The 10,316-nt window shown below is 38.3% G+C and overlaps 1 long non-coding RNA gene across 1 annotated transcript in view; it reads left to right on the top strand.

The window, feature by feature from the left end:
* LOC109492102 overlaps nt 1-10,316 on the top strand; it is a 1,189,585-nt gene that overhangs the window by 1,158,769 nt on the left and 20,500 nt on the right. The window lies entirely within an intron of this gene.

Genomic DNA, 10,316 nt, shown 5'->3' with positions numbered 1-10,316 from the left:
GGTCATGATCCCAGGATTCTGGGATCAAGTCCTGCTTAAGATTCTCTCCCTCTCTCTGCTCCTCTACCCCCTCTTAAAAAAAAAAAATTAGGGGACTGCAGTTACAAGTCCTTCTAATTAGGCAATATTAGTGTCTTCTATTTTACATTTTGTTTATAATTATCCCTGTGTATATGTATGTATGGTATGGGCACTTAAGATCTACTCTTTCAGCAAATTTCCATTGATGAGAATGGAAATTGGTATGGCCATTATGAAAAACCATATGCAAATTCCTTGAAAAACTTAGAACTACCATATGATCCAGCAATCTCACTTCTGGGTAAACACCCAAAGGAAATGAAATCAGTATCTTAAAGAGATATCTGCACTCCCACATTAACTGCAACCTTATTCACAGTAGCCAAAATATGGAAACAACTTAAGTATCCAGTGACAATGAATAGGTAAAGAAAATGTGCTATCAATTGATCAATGGGTCAATGTAGATATATATTATGATATTACATTTTCTTTAATGATAAGTAGATCTATTTATGTGCATAAGATATGACTCTTCCACTTGTATGTGACAAAAACTGAGTCCAAACTGGTGTGCCAAAAAAGAAAAAAAGAAAGAAAGAAAGAAAAGACTTTAGGATATTTCTAAAGCCATGACTGGATTCTGGGGCTTGAGCTGGATTCTGATTTCCTGGCTTGTTTTCGTTTTTAGGTACATTCTTCCAAAATGTTAGTCAAGTCACTTAACCAGGAGCTCAAGTTTATGACCTAGCTTTTAACAAATATCTTATTATTGACAGCAATTTCTCCCTGTTTGGGTCCCATGCCAGGAAGTGCATTTCACATAGATTACGATATCCTGGGCACAACTTGGAGCTGTGTAGTGTAGTGTTCTGTTCCCTCATATCTTTCAGGTCTTTAGTCAAAAATCAAGAGTTCAGGAAAGGCTTCCCATGCACTTTGTAAACTTCCAACACCACGCCTTCCTTGCTGCTCTGTTCTCCATAGCACATATCACAATGTGATACGCTACATATTTTACACGTCTTAGTCTGTGATGTTCTGCCACCCACCCCTGGAATGTAAATTATATGAGGAGTCTGTTGGGTTTTTTTGTTTTGTTTTCTTTTGTTTTATTTTGTATCCAAGCCTCTAGAATAGTGCTTGACACTAATATGCTCCAAATTAATGAAATAGTAGATGGATTGATATTTCTTAAGAGATAATTTGGGGCTATTTCCAAATGAAGGAAAAATGAATGATAGGCTATAACAGTACTTGTATGCTCCAGATCTTTATTCTTTTCATCTTAGAATTTCATGAGTAGAATCCATATAATTCTAGGTATTTCTCAAGCAAACTATTAATGCTGAACGTGACATACCCTTCGATCTCATGTGAAAAGTGTCACAAGACATCAGTCTCTTAACAAGGAAAATATATACGTATTTCTGCGTTCTGGCAAAATTGGCAAGGCAAGCTGATTCATCTCATCCTTTAAGATGATGCCTGTCTCCATCCAATACAATGTGAAGGTTCACCATGCCATCTTAGAGGAGGACAAATATCTGAAAATCATTTATTCATTTTTTTGGTAGTAAGAGATATGTATGTGTGCACACACAGGTGTGCATACCTTTGGAATACATATTAATTATGCCATTATCTGTGTGGGTAGCTCTCTGACTTCTCTCATTATTTTCGACCACACTGATCTTTGTTTTCTTTTAAAATGAGGGGCATGAGGGGCGCCTGGGTGGCGCAGTCGGTTGAGCGTCCGACTTCAGCCAGGTCACGATCTCGCGGTCCGTGAGTTCGAGCCCCGCGTCAGGCTCTGGGCTGATGGCTCGGAGCCTGGAGCCTGCTTCCGATTCTGTGTCTCCCTCTCTCTCTGACCCTCCCCCGTTCATGCTCTGTCTCTCTCTGTCCCAAAAATAAATAAACATTGAAAAAAAAATTAAAATAAAATAAAATAAAATAAAATGAGGGGCATGAACTGGGGACATGAATTATAGATGTAGATCCTTGCCCTGGGGACATCAGATGTGGATGTCAGATCACAAACCTGATTGCCTTCGCCTGGCAATCTGGTTTCATTCTGTCCTGCTTCCTCTCACCTCAAAGCTGATTTTCTTCCTGTACCAATCTGGCCCACTGTACACTAGTCTAGAGAACAGTTCATCAGGGGCAGCCTGAGTTGGTTCTCACTGTGATATTTTATATGCAAAGTATTTTATTCCAGCACCTAAGGACTCTTGACTTCAGGAGAGATACACATCGGCAACTTGTTTTCCAGTAAAAATCAGAGTTAACTTTAAAAAAGGAATTAACTTGGGACGCCTGGGTGGCTCAATGGGTTAAGCGCGTGACTTCGGCTCAGGTCATGATCTCACGGTTGGTGGTTTCAAGCCCCACATCAGGCTCTGTGCTGACACCTCAGAGCCTGGAGCCTGGCTTTAGATTCTGTGTCTCCCTCTCTCTCTGCCCCTCCCCTGCTCACACTCTGTCTCTCTCAAGTCTCTCAAAAATAAATAAATGTTAAAAAAAATTTTTAATAAAAAAGATAATTTAAAATCATTTTTAAGCTATCTCCAAAATTCCAAAGTATTAATCTGAAGTATTAATCAGTGAATAAATCACCTGACCAAATTTACACATCTAAATGAGCCATCCCATTACCTTGTACTCATCTTTGGAGGTAAGGCTGTTTTTCTGTCCCCCTTACCCACTATCCCTCTTTTCACCAATGTCTTAGAAGAAAGGGGGGAAGAAGAAGAAGAATGTAAAAATAACAAAGGAAAGCAATTACTGAGAATTTGCTAAACATCTGGTATTTTTTAAATGTTTGAAACAAATTAACTCCTATAGTCTTCATAAAGTAAATGCAGTAAATGCCATTATAATTTCTACTTCACAGATTAAAAAAATGGAACAACAATAATGGTTTTAAATAACATGCCAAAGGTTACACAGTTAGTAAGAGGAAGGGCTTACTTACTTAATCAATATTTACTTAAACTGTGTGGGGGCCAAATCTAATCCTCAAAACCATATTCCTGTTTATATTCATTCATTTATTCTTTTAACATTTATTTAGATTCTACTATATATTAAATACTCTGTTGGGTACCTGGATTCTGACATGAATAAAACATTTTGATCCCAGCCAAATGGATATTTACTTATGGATACTGTCATCTAACATGAAATATTTTAGGTGTTCAAAATGTCCGTCTAGTTTCTCCTTATATTTAGTTGATTTTTGAAAAACAATCACCATTTCATGATCTTTCTAAGTGCCTGTAGAGAATAATCCTTCCATTCACTAAAAAGCCTTTGTTCCCCTCAACTTCCTTCTGTATTATCATGTATGCATGTGGTTAGAAATCAGTGATATCGTGTATATACTTATGTATATGTATGTGGCACATATGAGATAGTATATGCACGTGGTTAGAAACCAATCAAGTATAAAAAATATGTGATATATATTTCTCTGTCAGACTTTTCTCCTGGTCTCCCTCTCAGCAAACATACCTACTAAACTTTAGTTCTTGTTACTGAAAAAACTGCATGTATATATGGTATTATATCTTACTTGTTCTAATGAGTTTTTCTTGTACATCTTTCTTTTCTCCAAGCATATTTAATTGTGGTCTTGTTCAATGAAATAAGTAGGTCCAAATAAGCCAGATGGAATGGGGATGTTAATTTATTTCAGAGAGGATGTGTCAGTCACACTCAAAAATATGTGTTGTCTATTTGGCAAATGATTCACATCCACCTCCCCATTTAATACAATTAGAGGGTTCTTAGACTTTAATCTGTATACACAGAAAACATATGAATTTTGTTTGTTTGTTTTAATCTTTACAATTATGACTCTGATTAAATGAAAAACAACCTCTGCATGTGGATCAACCTCATATCTGATCTCATGAAGCATGAGCTCTTACTGTGTGCATCATGTTCCTCCCCAGGATTAGCAATGTGTTAGGCACACAACAGAAAATAAATGTTTTTCTGAAAAGGTAATAGCTAATAACAGAATGTTAGTGAAATATTACAACACATGCATTATGAAGCATACATGAAATGGAGAATATTGCACTCATGTGTCACAGTATTTTAGATTGATGCTTGTGAGGAAGAACATTCATTACTAGTAGTTACATTCATTGCTAGATGCTTACATCTTATTCCTCATGACAACAAATGAAGGCTGCCTTTTGCTTTGTGGCAGTGAAATTTAAAGAATGAATATGCACAATCTAACCACTGAGTCCAGCAGACTTTAGGCCTAGGTAGGTTTACTAGAAGCCTGAGGAAGTGAATTCAGCCTGAGATACAAAGTGCAGAAAAGAGGCATAGCTATGAGAGAAAATTCCCCTCTTCTTCCCCTCCTGCCCCTTCCCTTTTCTTCCTTTTCCTCCCCTTCCCTTCCTTTCCCTTCTTTTCCATTCCTTAGAATGATCCAATGGCTCTTGAAGTGTTAATGGCAGATAAAGATACTACTTGGAGTCTTGGACAAGCTCCTGTAGATGAACCATAGCAATGCCCTGCCATCATCTAGAGATAACTATTCTTTTGAGAATCAACTGTTGGCCTGCTATTGGGTTTTAGTAGAAACTGGAATGCTTACTATGGGCCACCAAGTTACCATGTGTCCTGAATAGCCTATCATGAACAGACTGTTATCTGTCCCACCAAACCATAAACTTGGACATTCACAGCAACACACTATCATCAGATAAAAGTGCCATATACTTAATTGGGCCGCATCCAGCTCTGAAAGCACAAGATAAGTTACATGAAAAAAATGTCCTACATGCCCATTGTCCCCACTCCTGCTACCCTGTTTTCTTTCTCTCAGACTGAGTCTATGGCCTTATGGGATGTTTTCTATGATCAGGATACAGGGGAAGAGAAGACTTGGGCCTGGTTTACAGATGGTTCTGCATGATAGGTAGGTACCTCCTGAAAATGAACAGCTACTGCACTATAGACCCTTTCTGGGACATCACTGAAGGATGATAGAGAAGGGAAATTCTCCTAATGGTCATAACATCATACAGTGCCCCTACTTGTTCTTTTTACTTGGAGGGAAAATTGGCCAGACATGTGGTTATCACATGAGCCAACTCCTTATGGTAAATATCTTTTTACATCCAATTGGTTCTATTTTTCCGGAGAACCCAAACTAATACACCTTTTTTTCTCCATTTCCTCTTGTTCTTTTTTCTTGACTTTAAGAAGTATGTCCAGGATGGAAAAATTGCTAGTTGTGACTCTTGTTTTTTTAATCAGTAATATATTCCCTATATGAAGAAATGGACTCTATTGCCTACTCTTAGATATTATTAGATAGTTATAATCTCTTTATTAGATAATGTTGAAACATTAACATAAGTACTATATAAGTAATTCATTTTATAAATTATCTTAAAAGATTATATAAATGTTATAATATTAGGTTATAATTTCTTTGTTAGATATAATGATTCTAAAACTATTTCTGATCCTAAAATTGCTGTCCTGATCAGCTTTTGTCCAACCTTATTTGGGCAACTTTAGATTCCAAATGCTGCCTTCTCTTTAATTTTCTAATGTAGACAATGGAAGCCCCACTGCTACTGCTGAATTATAACAGGCAAAAGACTGACAAGATTTAGTATTTGTTGGGGGGGGGGGGGCGGATGTGGACATAATTATCTTTCCACTTTTCAGGAGCCAGTTGGCCTTACAGAAGGGCAATAGGGCAGTCTTTGTTCCTTGTATCAGAGTCTGGAACAAAACAAAAGGACCAGAACTCTTTTCTAACACCAATGACTAGCACAGTGCCTAGCACATAATTAACGCCCAAGGAACGACTCACTGACAGCGTGACTGGTAGTATTCACAACCACATGTCTGGCTGAATAACTGGATGAAGCAAGGAAAGAAATAGCTCAGTGCCTGCTTGCATTTCTTTCTTTTTTCTTCCTTCTATTAAGAGAATGGGAGGGAGATGGGCAAGAGAATTGGCTGCACGCCAGAGTAGCGTTGGGTAGACTCTTACCACTTGCAGACATGTCATCTGTGCAGCCGTTAGGTCAGCAGATCTTTTCAAGGAGTTGTCGTCTGAGATCATCTTGGGCACGATGCTCCTTGCATATACGGGTGTTGGTATTTGTTTGATTTATGGCAGGGTAGAGACTATGGGTTCATAAAGTCTGGCATCCACTGGAAAACTACTTTTCCTAATCTCCCCTACAATTATATGAGACTTTACACTGAATTGTAGTTGGCTGGAATATGGATAAAAGTGATGGAACTTTTTTTGAGCTTGGTCACTTAAAAGCTAACAAACAAACAAAATCCTTCATTATAGCTTCTCTCTTGTCCTTTACTTCCTGGCCAGTGGTAGACTTTGGCACAAGCACTGTAGAAGGAGCTTTTGTCCCAAAAGGACTCTGTGAGGAAGAAACAGCATCCCCTGTATTGTCCAATATAGCACAATAACGTGAACAGGGTATAAGTTTTCACTATTAAGCCACTGATATTTTGAGGTTGTTTGTTACAGCACATAGCTTATTCTGACAAATGAGAATCAAAGATGAGTCTGAAAATCATCCCTACTCATAAATATGCCTTCCATCTCCTCCTATATATATTGTTCTTAGGACCTGAGGTATCAGTCTTGGTGTCATTTCTTGAAGACTCTGTAGCAAGTTGGTTGACACATTATCAGTCACCGGTTTACATTACTAGAACACTGGATAACTGTGTTATCAGTTACCACGAGGGACAGTTAGCACGAGGTTCATGGCCTGTGCATCAGTAAAAAGGAAGTGTAGTTAGTGTACAAATGTAAAAAACAGAGGAACACTAAAGACAAGCGTTGTTATTTATACTTTCATTCATCCATGTATTCATTCAAAGAATTCTTCATAACCTTGTAGTGTACTCCTCCCAGATTTGTCTAGAAAGATTGCTCAGAACTCTATGGCCCAGGGATGGCTGCCTGCCTTTCATTCTTCCTCTGTCCAACCAGAAATCTGTGTTGTCCCTAATCTGTCAATACTCACACTCTGTATGTTGGGTAGGAGGGAATGGATCAATTTGTTTTTGTTCAAAAAGTCTCATTATCAAGAGATAGGATGTATAAGCCTTAGTAGATCATGATATCTGGACTTTAAGCTTGATGCCATGATTATGTGTGCATTGTAAAATATCCTCCTTGGGGATAGGATATCAGTTTTCTGTTGCTATATAACATCATCCCCAAACACTTGCAGTTTAGACAATAATCAACATGTATTATCTCACACATTTTGTACGGGTTATAGAGTTGAGGGTGGCTGAGCTGAATGGTTCTGGCTTTCAGTGTTCCTTAGAGCCACAGACAAAAGGTCAACTAGATCAGCAGTCATCTGAAGGCTTGACTAAAGCTGGAGGATCCAGCTCTAATATGGCTCACACGCTGGGCTGGCAAATTGATCTTGGCTTTGTCAGGAGGCCTCCATTCTCACTGCATGGACTTCTCTGAAGAGCTTCTTAAGCTTTTTCATGATGTAACAGCTGGCTTCCTCTAGAACAAATTCTCCAAGAGGAAAAATTTGCAGTCTGGGTTTCTCATGGCCCAGCCTCAAATGACATACACTGTCAATTATTCAACTTCTTAACTGTTTATAGAGGCCAGCCCCATTTATCTGGGATGGAGGATACTATACAAGGAAACAAATGGCAGAAGGTAGGGATCATGGAGAACCATTCTGAAGGGTGGGTAAGGAAGGGTTTGGGATATTTTGAGTTTAGGCTGGAAATATATATCTGTGGGAAAAAGGAGAGACTGGTAGATTGTATTATTTTTCCCTTAAAATCACTCTTTCTGGACCTGTATTTACCAGGTATGCCGTAAACAACCCCCAAATATCAGTGGAACAAGAACTTATTTTCTTATGCTCCTTATCAGCGGCTATGGGTGAGCCTACTTTCTATACTTTATTCTGTTCTGCTCTCCTCCATGTATTTCCTTACATTTCATATGCCAACAAAGTCACGTGTCCAGGCCTGATACTAAGGTATGGTAGGATATTCTGTCTACAGAACATGGGAAGTAAAGGAACGCAGTCTTCCTTACTACCTCTAGTAGGCAGAATACTGCCTTCCCAAAGGTGCTCTGCCCCAATTCCTGGAACATGTATTTGAGCATTAAGTTATGTTACAGGAAAAGGAGAATTAAGGTTGCATATGGAAATGGTGTTGCTATCATTTGACTTTAAAACAGAGGTGCAATGAGCGTGAATTATCCAAGTGGGCCCATAGTAATGAAAGGGTCCTTATTAAAAGTGGAAAAGGCAAACCAAAAGGAGATTCAGGGAGATAACAGAATGAGAAAGACTAGGCCCAAATTTACTGGTTTTGAAGATAGAGGATGGATGCAGTGAGTCAAGGAATGCAGGTGGTATCTTGAAACAGAAAAAAAAAAAAAAAAGGTGGCATCAAGATATTGATTCTTCCCTAAAACCCCAGGAAGAATATAGACTTGATTCTAGTTAAGAGTCATTTCCAACTTCTGACTTCCAGGGCCTTTGAAATATTTTTAAAAATAAATAAATAAGATAAACACTGTCAAATTAAAAAAAACAAATCTGGACTTAGTAAGAAGAGACATTATTCAAATGGATTATGGAAGAGGAGGTGAAAGGAGTTATTGCAGCAGAGGGAACACTATGATGGGGAGAACACTCTGAGTATAAACTCTTCAAGCCTCCTAAGGGTGAGGCAAGAAAGGTTTTCTTTTCTAGGGAAAAATAAACAAGGCTTAAAGGAAGTGGGTGTGGGGAAGTGTAATGAAAGAGTGTGACCTGAAAGGATAGTAGGTTACAGAATGCTTTACTACTCACGCTGAGGGTGTGTCCAAGTTTGAAGAGTGAATCTTAAACAAACTTTGGTTAATAAGCATTTTATTCTAATTTATCAGTGACGACAGTTCATGTAATCTTACTGTGGAGCTGAGAATGGAAATTTGCAGGGTCCCTATGGGGCTTTGTCCTAGGAGGTGGGGGCTGGGGCTTGGTGAACATCCCTGAGTCTTATCTAAGTCTTATAGGGAAGGATGTTCAGTAAATCCATTCCCAGAATACAAAAGTAGGGGGAGGGAGTTCTTTCCCTTCACTTTTTTCCAGATCACAGGGCTCAGACAAAATTTAATATCTTTGAGACTAAATTTGTATTATTTAAGCTATTACATTTATGGTACTTTTTTTGTGGCAGCAATAGGAAAGTAATATACTGCCCTTTGCCATGTGACTTGCAGTGCTTTCTTGTATCATAGCCACAGGTGACCTATAATTATCAACATTTAACATACATAGGAAATGAATATTGTTGTAAGCCAGTCTGATTTCTCTCTTTTTTTTTTTTTTTTTTTTACTCTAGCCTTATGTTAAGGGTTGACAAAGCAGTCTCATATAATATCACAAAGCACTGTGCTACATGCTCACCCACACATACATATATGACATATAGGACATTTCCTGGAATATAGTACGTACTAAATGTAAGCAGTTCTTAATTTTGTAAAATATTATTACTTTTGTTGTTATTAGACATTCAAGTGGAGATGCCAAGTCATTGGTTAGATTCATATGTCATAGTTCAGGGGTGGAAAAATATGAGTCCACAACATATAGACATGCCACGATATCACCTGAAGTGTTAAAGTAGATGAAGAAAGTTTCTTCCTTTTTTTTTTTTAAGTATTTATTTTGAGAGAGAGCGAGAGAGCACATGTGCGAACAGGGTAGGGGCAGTGAGAGGAGACAGAGAGAACCCCAAGCAGGCTCCACACTGCCAGCTTAGAGCCCAACTCAGGGCTGAAACCCATGAACTGCAAAATCATGACCTGAGATGAAACCAAGAGTTAATCTCTTAACCGGCTGAGCCACGCAGGTGCCCCAATAAAGAAAATTTCTGAGGCAAAAGAAGAAGATCAAAGAGTATAAAGATATGGACCAGTTGAGTAAAAGGAGAAAGAAGAGAAAATAATGATCCAAAAGCCAAAAAAAAAAAAAAAAAGGCAAAGAGAGAATGATAAATCATTTTAAATGTTGCTAGTGGGCAAGTAATACAAGGACTAAAAAGGTGCCATTGCATTCAGCAAAGTAGAGACCATTGGTGGTTCTTGACAAGAGATGTTCACTGGAGTGTTAACGTCATAGTCTAACTGGAGTGCTTACAAGAGAGAATGACAAAACAACCAGAAAAGTAATATAAGATCTCTTGTAATGATCTTTACTAAGAAGGAGAGAAGTGAAGTGGGAATGGGATAG

This window comes from Felis catus, chromosome D1 (genome assembly GCF_018350175.1).
Source record: "Felis catus isolate Fca126 chromosome D1, F.catus_Fca126_mat1.0, whole genome shotgun sequence".
Classification (NCBI taxonomy): domain Eukaryota; kingdom Metazoa; phylum Chordata; class Mammalia; order Carnivora; family Felidae; genus Felis; species Felis catus.
The sequence above is the reverse complement of the archived record's forward strand: the minus strand, read 5'-3'. Positions and strand labels throughout refer to the sequence as shown.